This window comes from Tinamus guttatus, unplaced genomic scaffold (assembly GCF_059628265.1).
Source record: "Tinamus guttatus ecotype Peru unplaced genomic scaffold, ASM5962826v1 Tinamus_guttatus_pri_ptg000366l, whole genome shotgun sequence".
Lineage (NCBI taxonomy): Eukaryota > Metazoa > Chordata > Aves > Tinamiformes > Tinamidae > Tinamus > Tinamus guttatus.
In genome coordinates, this window is record NW_028288900.1 from 838,437 (window position 1) to 852,916 (window position 14,480).

The following is a 14,480-nucleotide window of genomic DNA, read 5'->3' on the forward strand; positions in this document are numbered from 1 at the left end:
AAATTATTAAAATACAACACACAAATTTGAAACTGTGAAAAACAGCTTAAAATGAGGGATACTTTAGTCAGGTGCTTGATACATGCAGCATTTTGATTAAGTAACAAAATTTATTCTTAAGTCTAATACTGTTAGACTTCTCAAAATTTATATTTTTTAATGGATTATTCTTTGTTTTTAGTTACAGAACATAAAAATGCTGTCTCAAACCTGATTACCTACCAGGTTTTATTTTTCCTTATGGGCTGAAAAATCTATGACAGATTTATTACTGCAAGAAATTGAGAACAAAAAGATACAATGTAGAAATGTTAACTTCTAAGTTCTGATCCAGTAAGCAGACAAACTTCAATAGCTAAAATTTCTTATATGCTTTTAATTTATTCTTTTTATCAGTAGATACTTCTATAAATATATTTTGAGTAATTCTACTCAAAAACAAAGAGTATTTTGCAGTACATTTATGCATTTCAATGGATTAAAATGTTTTAAAGCTTATTTTATTACATGACTAAACCTTGTAAAAATTACAATTGTTTAAATTATTTTTTCTTTTAAAAAACAGATTAATGATTACAATGCAGTGAATCGTATACCTGCAAGCTCACATTATGTGTCAATTTTGAACATAATGAGTTTGAGACTTCCTTTTCTTTTTGATGGAATCGATCTTCTGTAATGCTATCATGAAGTACAATTTAAGCAGCTAAGAAAATTGCAAATATATTTGCAATGAATTTTGAAAAATTTGAAATCTTTAATTTTGTTGTGCTCATGCAACTTTATACAAAAGAGATATTTCTGTGCAATATAAGGACATTTATATATTTTATCCATTCAAAAAGTGCAGCAATTTTGCATCAATTTTATATAAAATAAGTAGCATTTATTTTTCAAATATAATTTCAAGGATTTAAGGGGTTTCACTTTTTAACAATTGCAATTTTTAAAGCATGCATTAGTTCATTTCGTGAACTGAATGTATTTTGTGGCTTCAGCTACAGCTCAACATCTTCTGCTTTTTCCAGCAACTTTGAGCTGTGTTTTAGAAGTGCAGTCCAGCCCCGATACAGACTCTAGGAATGAACTCTAGGAAAATTCAGCAATTTACATGTCGCCCTCCAAGTTTGTCTTCTTAAAGGAAATAAACAATTTTGTTTTTGTTTGTTTTTTAATATTAAAGACAATTTCAGCAGCATATTTTTGATACTTTTGCTCCCTTGTTATGCAAGTTTCCTAAAAACAGCTTACTAGGATTCAGTGACTAAAAGGAGGCCTAGCTTGGGGCCATCCCTACTGAATTGAAAACAGTAAACATTTTTCATTATTTCTATTAGGGAAACAGATTAATTTAAAGACTTATTATACCCACTCCTCTAATAAATTGTGCATTGAAGTACATATAGTATTTGGAAATTAAATTGAAATACAGCATTTCCTTTATGACCAGAAACTTTTGTAAGGCCATCTCAAATTGTTAACTTGTTTCTCACAACCTGCTTTTTATAGCTATTAGCATAATTATTTTGTTCCAGGAATTTTGACATTATCTTTAGTCAGGATCTTTGTCAGCTCTTCATCAATTAATTATTTTAAGGTCAGCCTTCTCAAATAAAGCTGAAGAATTTCATTTTACATGTGTAATATTTTAAAATTAATAATCACATTTTATAGATTCTTGCTAAGCCAAAGGTCCTTCAGTTTTTATGTGGCCAGATAGCAACTGTTAAATATTTTCTGGTGCTAATCTAGTTTCCGTGGTTGATGAAAGACTTTGAAACATACCCTGGACATGAATGCCGAAGCCTAAAATCTTTTGATGTTTTCTTCAGTGATGAAATGATATCCCTAAAACAGAATATAGCAATCCAGCAAAAGTAAACTCTTCCATAATGTAGTTGATAGGCTTGATCTTACTAGTTGAAGGTATGCAGGCTGACTCTCCTTTTACCTCTGCGTATTATTTCTGTGTTGCAAAGATGATAATTCAGATATAGTTGAAACTTTAGGTGGAGACACAGAAAAATAAGAGAAAGTACATAGGAGGAAATTGTACATTTTCCTTCCTTCTGTGGAACTTAAAGCAAATCTCCTGCCTGAAAAAAAAAAAATGTGGAAATGGCTGTTTTGGCAAGCAACTTTTCTCCTTTGCCTGCCACTATTAATAAAATGACAGTAATTTAATTGTGATAGTAAATTCTAGAAACTCAAGGATGTTGTGTTTGGTATTCACCTTTTAATTCTTGAAGTAAAGCAGTTAGTCATTAGGATCTGATATTTAAAAGTGACTTTTTATTCGGCCATATTTCTTTATGTTTTCAGGCCTGGTGGTCAACAGTGGGAAAAAAAAAAAAAAAGGCAACCTCCAAAAAGTTATATTTGAAATAAACACTAATTGCTGATTTTCAGGTTTATAATTTGAGCTTCAGTTTTTTAGGATATTCCATGTGGCAGATCTCCTAAGGCTGTGTAATGCTGCTGAAAGTCAGTTGATTCCTGAACAGACCAGGTTACTTCAGCCTGTTATAACCTTCAGAATTGCATTTATTAAGATAAAAAAAAAAAAGGCATACAATCACAATGCAGTAGTCTTTGTTATCTTCATTTTGACTTGCCATAAACAAAATGTGCATCACCTTAATTGTTTTTGGAATTATTTAATGCAGGATCATTTAAGTGTCCAATACATTATTTCAGTTTACTTCCATAAGAGGCAGTTTCCAAAGGAATCTCTAAAATAGAATAAACAGTACCAAACCAGATCATTTTGAGTATCCAAAATGTGACTGTGTTCGTGTTGCTCTTGTGATGACCTTTCTAGATTTTCTGATTATTTTAATTCTGCTCCCATATCTGTTCAGGCAGACCCCTCACTTTATGCCAGACACATTTCCTCCACCAAATTCCAAAAAGAGCAAATCTTTTCATCATCAGTTTTTGTGTTTTCTAGTGCTATGTACAGACTTCTGGCAGCTCTGGGAATAATTTAACTAGTCTAGACATGACCAGGAAAAAAAAAAACCCACTATCTGAGAAACTTTCAGAAATCTAAGTAGCATTCTGAACAATATTTTTTTTTTGAAAAGGAGATAATAAATTTCATGCACATGTATTTTAACAAGAGAAGGAAGGAGAGTGCAAAACTCAATGATGCACACTCTAATCTTACTTTACTGAAAACTGCTTTAATTAGTAGAACTGATTCTGTGCAGAGAACTCAAAGCTCAAAGATTAGTATAGGGATACATATATTCATCTACATGTAAATTAGCAACTTTTTAGTAGTACATATTAGAAAGAGCAGATCAAAAGCGTTGATCGCAACATGGCCCGAATTTAGTGTTTTTTCTTTGCTTTTCCCAGGAAGGATAGATTCATCTTTTAGCCTCACTCCAGGAGACACAAGTTTTCACAAGCTTTTACAGGACCATGTGATTCCCTACTGGCTGTTTCACGGTCAGAAAGAAACTCCTTGAAATCCTGAGGTACAACACTCTGATTTGCAATAGAAAAAAATTCTACTTGGCAAAAAATTGCAAAATCCTCCTTCTTTGTTCATTTCCTTCAGGTAACATCTCTCAGACAGAGTGATGAGTGACCACATGGTTATCTGTGTCACTACCTCCCACCACTTTTCTAACCTCCACTGCAGAGGAAAATCGGTGACCCAAATTTGATATATCAAACCCTGCAACCCTCCCACCTCCCTCCAAAAAAAAAGCCACTTCCTGGTGTTTCTGTTAGCAACTAATTCTTTGTCCCACTAAAATAATGCAGGAATAGGGCTGGGCAGCACTGTAATGGAAAATGCCCACTTTCTGCCTGGTGCTGTATACATGTCTTGCGAGTTCACCAGCACAAGACACACACACACACACACACACACACATATTTGTTAACATTAAAGCCAATGGCATAGCTGGCTATACGTATATCTCCCAAAGATATTGATACTTTTTTTAATTAACAAAAGACACCTGTGGGATGCCTGCCTGCCGCCTCATTTGCCGTGATGTCCCTGATAGGAGATTTAAGCACACTAAATTCAAAGAGGTCCAAGCAAATAACAGGTATGCTAGGTTTCAAGTGAGGTTTTGAGGGTGAATTGATTGCTGATCATTTAAATCCCCCTTTACAGAAGCTAAATCACAATGTTATCCTCACAACTGCACATGGTGGAAGAAAGAAGAATGCCAGCTGTGTTGCAGCAAGACTCTGGGTATTAATTTTCAGATGCACAAAATATAGCCATAGTGGAAGTGGTCTTTTGTGCCCCAAGTAGGCAGGAATTTTGCAGTCAGTGGGAGAGGGGAGGGGAAACATGGTCATTTTGTTTGATTTTCTCTTTTACCAACATAATCAATCAGTTCAAAATAGTCTGTAATCTGAATTCTTTCTTTTCCTGCAGATTTTGAGAAGTGAGGAATTTGTTAACTGCCAAAAGGAATATACGGTCACCTGAGGATGATGTGATGTAATTTATGCAGAACAGTTTATCACAACAGGCTGCTTAATCATTGATCCATCTTCTTTAACAAGATTTTAAACTTATTGGACTTGAAAAATATTTTAAGAAGAAAATAATGATCTAATATGAGCTATCAAGAGTAGGATGGATGGAGTCCAACTGTTCTGTGGAAAATTTGTTTGAAATTTTTAAATTCACTTGTGTCAAGACTAAATACTCTCTGGAGAACAACAGAGTTATTCCATAGTTTCATTACTGAAACATACTCCTTTCCAGTGCACAGAAATCTTCCTGCATATAACTTCATGCTATATTCTTTTCTTGAATTTGCAAAAAAGTTAAATAAGTTAATTAAAAAAAGCTTTGTTTAAGCAACTATGAATAGAACAAATTAAAATAAAAGCCTGTAAAACTATTTCAGAGTGGTTTTGAGAATTGCTTGCTTCCTGAAGCTATTTAAATGGAAGAAAATAAATCCTTCTAAAAATTCCTGCTGCTATGTCAGAGAAAGGAAAAAAAGAACTTCACTGAAGAATATGGTGAAGTGTAAGAATTACTACATCCTTCTTTTTCCACCTAGTTAACTGAAAGTTTTATTCTTAGGAGAAATGAGGTTTTTAATAAAAGCTTGCTACACAGTATATAGAAAGGGGCTTCAAGCATTAATTATCCATTGACCTAGAATTCTTTCATCAACTCGGAATCATTTTGCTTTACAGGGATGATAATATTTGCAGTTGCAAATGTGATTAAATGGAAGTGGTAGTTTACACAGTGTACTGTAATACTGTATACACATCTCCGAATGTAAAATAACACCAGTAAGTATTGCTTAAATAAATACAGCCTCAGCCACAACTTTGTAAATAAACAACTGCTGATCCAATCTTTTCTTTTTCCTAAAGAACAAGCATAGTTTCTTCAAAGAATGCTCAACACAAAGAAAAACAGTGAGGGGGTAATGCTTCAGGTTAGTGAAACTAAAAGATAGCAGCTGTAGCTGCTGCCTTGCACACAGGCGAGATACTATGCCCTGCTGTAAGAATTTGTGTTGGAGCCTTTGTATAGAATGGACATGTTTTCTGTAGAGAAGTCGTATCGAGTTTTCATCATCTATCCCAGAACAGCTACGTAAGCATGTTGTTACTGCAGAAGTATACACTGCAGTACAATAACTAATGGACCTGGCTGAACTGATGCAAGCATCTTACTGTTTCTCTAGAGACAGATTATGCTACTTAAATTTAGGTATCATAACTTAACTTCTAAAACAGCTAAGAAAAAAGATCTATTTTAAGCTGAAATTTGCACCTCTTGCATCATTACAAATATAACAAAACTAACCCAATAAAAATACATAGTGAATCATAACACAAATGTACAGTTTGTCCAAACAGTGTAAAGTTACCGGATCAACTTGGAAAGCAGAAGTCAACTATAAGAACTAACTCTCACGTTTATCCCAGGTATTGTAAACATACAAGCCGATTCATGTGTCTTTACCTTGTGTGATATGAAAATTGTCCTGGAAGACAGCCATGAGCAGAAAGAAGAAAATACTAAAGCTTGGACAGAGATATGGGAAGCCAGGTCTAGACACTGTTGTTTTGAAGGTTTGGAATGCAGATGGAATTGAACTGAAGGCCCATATTAATTGATATTCACAGCTGCTTTGCACTGCTTCAAATAAAGAAAAGAGCTATAAGCCTACCTTAAATCTCCATTTAAGCTTAATTGCTGGCATCTTTGCAATACTGGAATTGCAGGTGGAGACAACCAGTAATTCTGATCCTAGAAATCCCTTCTTAGGGCCTTATCTGGCATTCTTTAGTAAAGTAAAACTTTGCAAGTCTGCCTAAGTAGGATTCAACTTACAGGCCTCTGTAAGGTCTCTAAAGATTAAACAGAATTATACCATAAAAAACATGTTCATCCATTCATAATCTTTTAATTATCAATTTATAGAACTATACTTTGAGCATATTAATCTAGTTTGGGAACACTGTGAAATGAGGCACCTCACTGAAGTCAGTAAATATCAAGAATGCACCCTAATTAACTTTGTCTATTGCATTTATTTTAATAAATAAATTGATGTTTACTTCCAAAATAATAATGCCAGTCTACAACAATTTTTACAATTGTGCGGATGAAAAAATTCCATTTCCCTTTAGCTACAATGGTCTTTTTACTATGGTGGTGAAATATCTGTTTCTAAATAGAAGCCACAAACATTAGCGTTATCTCAATGTGTTGTTCTCAACCTTAATGGGTTTATTTATGATTCTCAGCACACAGAAAATTAGAAATAGTTTTTAATGCACCTCTGCCTTATTTATAACGCAGTCACTTTTTGTAGACCTAAACAGCAGAAATACCTTCCTCACCCAGAATTCAGAATAAGCCTCTTCATTTCTTTAATTGTTTTTTATGTCATTAACTAGGAAAGAAGGAAGAGGTCAAGAAAGATCCTGAGCGAAAAAAGATACTGCAAAGGGGAGGAAAGAGTGGGAAAGATCCTGCAGTGCAAAGCACCCAAGTCAGCGTGGCTGGTGAGCACAGCCCTGCACCAGGCTGTGGGCACCAAGAGGTCTCTCCTGTTGCAGACAAAGGCCCTGACGCAGCCTGCCCTGGAGCTGGAAGCTTGGAGCCACCACAAGTGTCTGAGGCAGCACCCGCTCCATCTCCTGTCCCTGCTGAGGCCAGGACACCCCCAGAGGCGGCAGCTGAAGCGTCGGAGGTCATGGCAGCCAGGCATGGGCAAACGGCTGCTGAAGACGTCCCCATGACCACCGTGTGTTGGGTGCTGTGACAAAAGACCCTCCTCTGCACGTGCCCAGCGGAGCAGCAGGGACAGTGACTGTGCAGCAGCAGGAAGAGAATCAGCTCCTGGCAGAGAGCAGCACCCTGGCGCCACTCCTCCCTTCTCATTAAATTCAGTTTCTGACTCTTTTCCTGTGTGCAGACTCTCTCCTCTTCATGCCCGTGTGTCTATGGAGGGGTCTGTGCCAGCCATGTGAGAGGCAGCAGGGGTCAGAGGGGCCCGTGGCTCTGTGGCACTGCCCCTGGCACACGGGAGGGTCCCTTTGCTGGCGTGGGATGGGCAGCAACTCTCCAGCCACTCTGGCCATCCCGTAGGCAAGGCAGAGAAGAAGCAGGAGCTGCCCCAGCCTCAACAACCATCTTCTCCTCCAGGGAACATCCCGACCCTCCGCCACCCTCCCACCCGTCCGGAAGGGTGCTGTGCACTCTTGGACACGACGCGGGTGACTCTGTGCAGTCTGTGACTCCAGAACGTGCGCTGAGCATCCTGCCAGCAGCTCCCAACAAGCCTGCGCACGGCCAGGGCTGCGTCTGCCTGGGCTCAACCTTGTGCCTCCGTCAGCTGGCGTAGGGGAAGCAGCGGCATTTGCGCCTCGTACCAGTTCTCCTCGGTAACGGGGCAGTTATGGAGCAGATCATCCCGAGGGCCATCACACAGCTTGGGCGCGACGAGCAGAGGATCAGGTCCAGCCAAGAGCGGTTCATGAAAGGCGGCTCCTGTCTGACCAACCTCATCACCTTCTATGAGCAGCTGACCCAGCCAGGGCGTGAGGGAAGGGCCGTGCACGTGCTCTGCTTAGACTTCAGTGAGGCCTTTGGTACTGTCCCCCACTGAATTCTCTTGGAGAAGCTGGCAGCTCAGGCCTTACACAGTGATCCTCTTTGCTGGATGAAACATTTAGAATTGAATGAGTGGCTGAAAAAGAGTAATGGAATTCTTACCCCATAGGTGTGGAAAAGTCAGTGAGGACAGTGGAGATATTTGGTGAGATACTTCTTTAGTTTTGCTGCTTTATGTCCTTTGGTAGTTAATTCCTTTCCCTTTGCTAGTTAATTCTTTGTCCCAGCAGGAAATACATTTCTAGCATCAGCCACTTCCTGATCAGGTAGCCTGTACTAAACAGCCACCCAGCACAGTGTTGCCCGTGTTGGCCTGCCCTTTCATCCTCACCCCTAAAGAAATATATTTGTATCGAATACCTACCACCTTGGAGCAAAATGGGCTCCTTGCGCATAGGGGCAACAAAGGTAGCACACGAGAGAGGGAAGCAGACAGCAGAACCGGCGGGTTTAGGAAAGCAGGACGTGGAGTGAATGAACAGCACACTGGGTGTCCAAGAGAGAAGGCGCAGCTCATGAAAGATCCAAGGCAACTCGTGCTTTTATTCCATTGGGAGTTCACCCACCAAGAGAGCGGTGGAACACAACCCTGCAGGAAGAGGCTGTCCCTAGGGAGCCCAGGGCATCCGACTCAAGCGCCAGGGGTGGGCTCGATGGTGAAGAAGAGGCTCTGGCGGGAGCCAAGGAGGAGCCGCACGTCGTTGGAGGAAGGCGCAGAAGACTCTGGGCAGGCACCTTGGGCACAGTGTTTGGCTGGGCGGTTGGAAACGATCTCCAGGGGGTTGGAATCACCTCCTGGGCAGGAAGGGCGAGAGCGGAGCAGGGGAAGCAGCTCAAGGGCCTCGTGTGATCAAGGCAATGGAGGGGTGTCGGGGAAGGGGGTGGCTGCAAGGGCAGAGCGCCCTGGGCGCCCAGAGCCCCGCTCTTGCAGCGGCGCCTCAGCGCGGCTGGCGCATCACAAGGGGCCGCAGTGACACGCGCGGTGCCCTTGGCCACGGCCACGAGCAGCCGTCCCGCAGTGCAGCTTTGTGCCGGTGCAGAGCAGCGTGCGGGGACGCCAGCTCCCAGCGTCGAGGCACTGCGAGGCACAGCGTGGCGCTTTCCCGTGCCGCCTGCGGCACCATGGGACAGGCCAACTGCTGCACGGCAAGGGCCCATGCCAGCCCTGCTCCCAGCAGGCAGGGACGGTCGCGCGCCCTTCCCTGGGGGGCTGCTCGGCCCCACGTGGGGCTCTTTGCCAGCAGCCTCCAGCTCCTCCTCAGTATCCGCGTGAAGGTGACGCGGAACCATTGCACAAAGGACAGGCACCTCCTGCTGTTTCCCGACGCCGTCGGCATTGCCAGCTTCAAGTAAGCAGAGCAACCCCCGCCGTCCTGCCCATGACCTCGGCACCCATCTGCCCACAGCCCCAGGGTCCCCCGTGTGCACGGGCTGAGCCCCAGGTGCCTTTCTCGTGCCCAAGGTCCAGCGTGGCCACCGCAAGGCTCTGCCCCGGCCATGGCTCTGCTCTGCCCTGCACCACGGCTGGAGCTGCCCCCAGGAGGGCGGCCCTGGGCCAGGCAGCAGCCACCTCCAAGGCGCTCCCTGCTCTTCCTCCTGGCAGATGGGGCTCCACGTTCCTGCTGAAGCACCGAGTGCCCCTCAGCCAGCTGTGGGTGGTGTGTGGCAAGGACGAGACGGCGTGCCGGCGCGAGGGAGACGAGCAGCAGGAGGAGGAGGTCTTTGGCCTCAAGTGCGACCATAGCCTGCTCCTGGTCTGGCCCACCAAGCAGTGTGTGGTCACCTTCGGGTGAGTCTCGAGGACACGCTAGCGGGTGTCCTGGATGGGGGACAGGGCACCGTGGTCACCCTGAGTCCTCTGTGGCCTTGCTGGGGCTCCAGTAAGGCTGTGTGGGGTGCAAGTAGAAACCCACTTTGGTTTCATCCCGGAGCCCCAGGAGTTCGACAAGGGGAGCCCCGCAGCGCTGCTGGGCAGCTCCGAGCCGTCCGCTGCAGCCCCCTTCACGCATCCCTCTGCCAGGGGACTTGCCCTCAGCATCTGTCTCCTCCTCTCCGTGCCTAACGGCTCCCTGCAATGGCACTTGCTTCCCCGGATGTACACAATGGGGAGGAAGGGATGGAACGAGGCAGGGAGGAGAAAAGGGGGAAGTGGGTCCTCGACAAGGAGGGAGGAAGTCACAATGTTGGGAGAGACCCTGTGCTGCTTCCTACCCCCCGGGGCTGCCCCCTGTCCCCGCGACTCTCTCTCCCCATGCCGGGGGAGCTGTGCTTGGGGCCCGTGTCTGTGCATAGGGTGCGGAGCAGCCAGGTGCGAGGCTGTGTCTCCTGCTGCCTGCAGGTCGCAGGAGGAGAAGAGGCTGTGGCTCAGCCTGATGCTCAGGTGAGGCCCGGCAGGGAATTGCACGCGCGCAGCCAGGGCTGCAGGCAGGGGAGAGCTCCCGCGGGGAGCTGCACACACCAGTGCAGCAGCGGAGCAGGGGCAGAGGGACAGCCTGTGCGCAGGGGGGCTCCTGAGCAGAGCGCTGGGACTCGCTTTCGTGAGCGCAGAGGAACACCGAGGCCATGGAGCTGCGTGCGCCCACGGCTCCTTGCTTGCATGGAGTGGGCTCCCCAGCTCCCGCTCTCTGTTTCTCTATGGAGGAAGGGCAGAGCCCAGAGCATCGGGGATGCTGGAGAGAGCTGGTGCCTCCAAGGGCTGCGCAGGGTCTCCTGTGTTGGGGTGGCGAGGGAGCGCAGGGCAGGTTGCAGGGCAGGGAACAGAGGGGCTCGGAGTGACGGAGCTCTCTCTTTCCGCCTGCCCTGTGTCCAGGCAAAGCCAAGGAGCCCAGGACGCCCTGGTCACGCGACTGACGTCCCTTCGGCTCCTCATGACCTTGGTGGGCTTCTCCAGGCCTGTAAGTGTCCCGGGCCTTCGCGCTGCAGCCACAGCACTGCAGGGCTGTGGAAAGGAGCCCCTGGCCCACGCGGCCCCCATGGCTCTGGGCTCCCTTGTCCAGTGGCTGACGCTGCCCGTCAAGGCCTCGGGCGCACTCTTTGCTTTTGGGGAAGCGCTGGCTCCGTGTGCGTGGGCCCTTGCTGGGGCTGGCGGGAGGGAGGGCAGCCCAGCTGGGGGCAGCTGTGCAGGGGCTTCCCTGGGCCCTGGCAGCAGCAGGGGAGCTGCCCGCGGGCTGCCTTTGCCCGGGAGCAGCCAGAGCCCTTCCCGGCTCCCTCTGCTCACGCGGGGGACTCTCCTCTGCGCGCACCAAGGAAGGGCTGGGCATGGTGGGAGCAACCAGGGTGGCCCCAGGGCTCCCGCGCGGCCACAGGAGGGATCCAGGAGGGCTCCAAAAGCATCCAGGCACCGGCTGCTTCCTGCCAGGGCCGTGTTGGAGGAAGCCCCCTGTGCGACGGGAGAGCACGCAGGGCCGCCTTTCGCCCCTCGGCCACCCCCCATAGCATTTCCCCAGCAAGGCGCTGCTCGTGACCGTCTTGTCCTCCTCTCCACGCAGCCCTATTCCCTGGAGATCCCAGTGCAGAGGGACGCACTGGGACGAGTGGTGGTCAGGACACGAGCGCAGAGGCAGCTGCAGCCACAAGTGCCCGAGCCTGAAGAAGGCAGCGTGCCAGCTGAGGGGCACACAGGTAGGAGGCTGCGGAAGACTGGATGTCAGCCGTGCCAAAGCCAAATGGTGACTGTTCGAGGCAGGACTGTGCCTAGGCAGCTTAGGAGAATCCCGCCTGTAACATTCCTCGCGCTTTTGCTTTCCAGAGCTGTATGCACAGGAGCCTCTGGAGCGCGTCGTGTTGGTGCACGCGGCAGAACAGGAAGGTTCCCTGCTGCAGAGACCACGCTCGCCGCCCTCTCACAGAGGAGAGCCCACAAGAGATGTGGCCACACAAGTGGTGCCAAGCGAGGTAGGAGGCCAAGTGTGTTCCGAAAGCGCTGTCACAAGGTGTGACAAAGCGAGTGGTTCCTGCAAAAGGGAGGCAGAAACACAGGGGAGCACCTCCTGTCCCACAGCACAAACACAAGGTGTGCAGTGTGTGCTGGGGTGCTGGCAGTGCTGCAGCACTGCCCAGGGGGCTTTTGCACGTGCAGGGGCCGGGCTGCTTTCAGCTCCCAGTGAAGTGCTGGGAGATGCTCTCCCCTGCAGCAAAAGCCTGTGGAGCAAGAGGCCTTGGGAAGACACAGGGCAGCACACAGGGGCTGCAGGGGAGCGCTCTGCCTCTCCCTGGCAGCTGCCAAGGCAGTTTGTGAGGGGGTCTGCAGTGTTATCGGCTCCCTGCGACAGGCTCCAGCTCATGCCGCTCCTGTATCCCCTGGCAGTGTTTGCAGCTGACCTGAGGTGCCCAGCTACGCTGCCCAAAGCTGCCTTCAGCACAGCCTCGTCCTCCTGCCTCCTTGCTAAGAGGCTAAGAATGATACTCATCGCGAGGGTTTTCTCTCTGTTTCACTCACTCCCAGCTGCAGGACTTTGATGCTGCGGTCGAGCTCATCGTGGAAGCGCTCGTGGATGAAGCGATGGAGCAAGCCGTGCAGAGCATCAAGGCGGCAGCAGCAGAAGTGGCCGAGCTGCAGCCACTTGACCTTGCAGCGGGGGAAATTCCTCACACAGAGTGTGCGGTGGCACCCAGCCAGGAGGAACGGGAGCAGCAGCCCCCACAGGAAAAGGTAGGAGCAGTGCAGGGCTGCCTCCGTGCTCAGTGCAGGGCTGGACACCACTGGGAGCACTGAAGGCCCAGGGTGCACCCAAGTGTGGCTGCCCCACCAGGCTGAGTGGCCAAAGGCCACATGAGGTCTGGAGGCAGCTGCGGCTGCGGCTGGTGTGCGCAGAGGGAGGTGGCTGCAAGTTGTGCAGGAAAGGAGGTGGAAGGCAGCGTGCTGGCATGTGGAGGGGCAGGAGCAGGTGCCGTTGAGGCTGCTGCTCAGAGCAAGGTCCCTGTGCGTTTGCTGCGATCCCAGGAGGCCCGTACGTGATGGTGCCTCCCTTCATAGGCAGAGGGGCCCTTCCTTGCACAGGGAGGGCAGAAATGGCCCCGTTCCCTCAGCTTCAAACGTGCAGGGCTGTGGGGGCTGCTGCACTCTTGCCCTGTGCCGTTCCTTCGATCGGCGCCTGCTGCTGCCTTGGTCTTGGCTTTAGGAGCTGCCGGCTGTCCCTGCCTGCTGACTGCCCTTGGTTTGCGGAGCTGCGTGTCCCCTCTTCACATTCCTCTTGCCCTTCTCCTCAGGTGGAAGACATGGATGCAGGGGACACCTCTGCCTTGGGGCCTGCAGGCCCTGCACCTGAAGAGCCAGCGGAGCTGGAGGACGAGAGTGACAGCCCTTCCGAGGGAGCTGCGCATGCAGAGGCGGTTGTGGTGGTGGCTGGTGTCGTGCCATCAGAAGAGGTCATTCCTGCCCTGCAATCCCTTGGGCCTGCTTGGGCTCCTGGAGCAGCTGCAGAGGCACCTCCCCAGGCAGAGGAAGGCAAGTCTGAGATCCCTGCAGTGCAAAGCACCCAAGTCACCGCAGCTGGTGAGCACAGCCCTGCAGCAAGGTATGGGCACCAAGAGGTCTCTCCTGTTGCAGGTGAAGGCCCTGGCGCAGCCTGCCCTGGAGCTGGAAGCTTGGAGTCAGCACAAGCATCCGTGGCAGCACCCGCTCCAGCTCCTGTCCCCACTGAGGCCAGGACACTCCCAGAGGTGGCAGCTGAAGCGTCAGAGCCCGTGGCAGCCAGGCATGGGCAAACGGCTGCTGAAGACGTCCCCATGACCACCGTGTGTTGGGTGCTGTGACAAAGGACCCTCTTCTGCATGTGGCCAGCGGAGCAGCAGGGACAGTGGCTGTGCAGCAGCAGGAAGAGAATCAAGTCCTGGCAGAGAGCAGCACCCTGGCACCACTCCTCCCTTCTCATTAAATTCAGTTTCTGACTCTTTTCCTGTGTGCAGACTCTCTCCTCTTCATGCCCGTGTGTCTATGGAGGGCTCTGTGCCAGCCATGTGAGAGGCAGCAGGGGCCAGATGGACCCGTGACTCTGTGGCACTGCCCCTGGCACACGGGAGGGTCCCTTTGCTGGCGTGGGATGGGCAGCAACTCTCCAGCCGCTCTGGCCATCCCGTAGGCAAGGCAGAGAAGAAGCAAGAGCTGCCCCAGCCTCAACAACCATCTTCTCCTCCAGGGAACATCCCGACCCTCCGCCACCCACCTGTCCGGAAAGGTGCTGTGCACTCTTGGACACGACGCGGGTGACTCTGTGCAGTCTGTGACTCCAGAACGTGCACTGAGCATCCTGCCAGCAGCTCCCAACAAGCCTGCGCACGACCAGGGCTGCGTCTGCCTGGGCTCAACCTTGTGCCTCCGTCAGCTGGCGCAGGGGAAGCAGCGGCATTT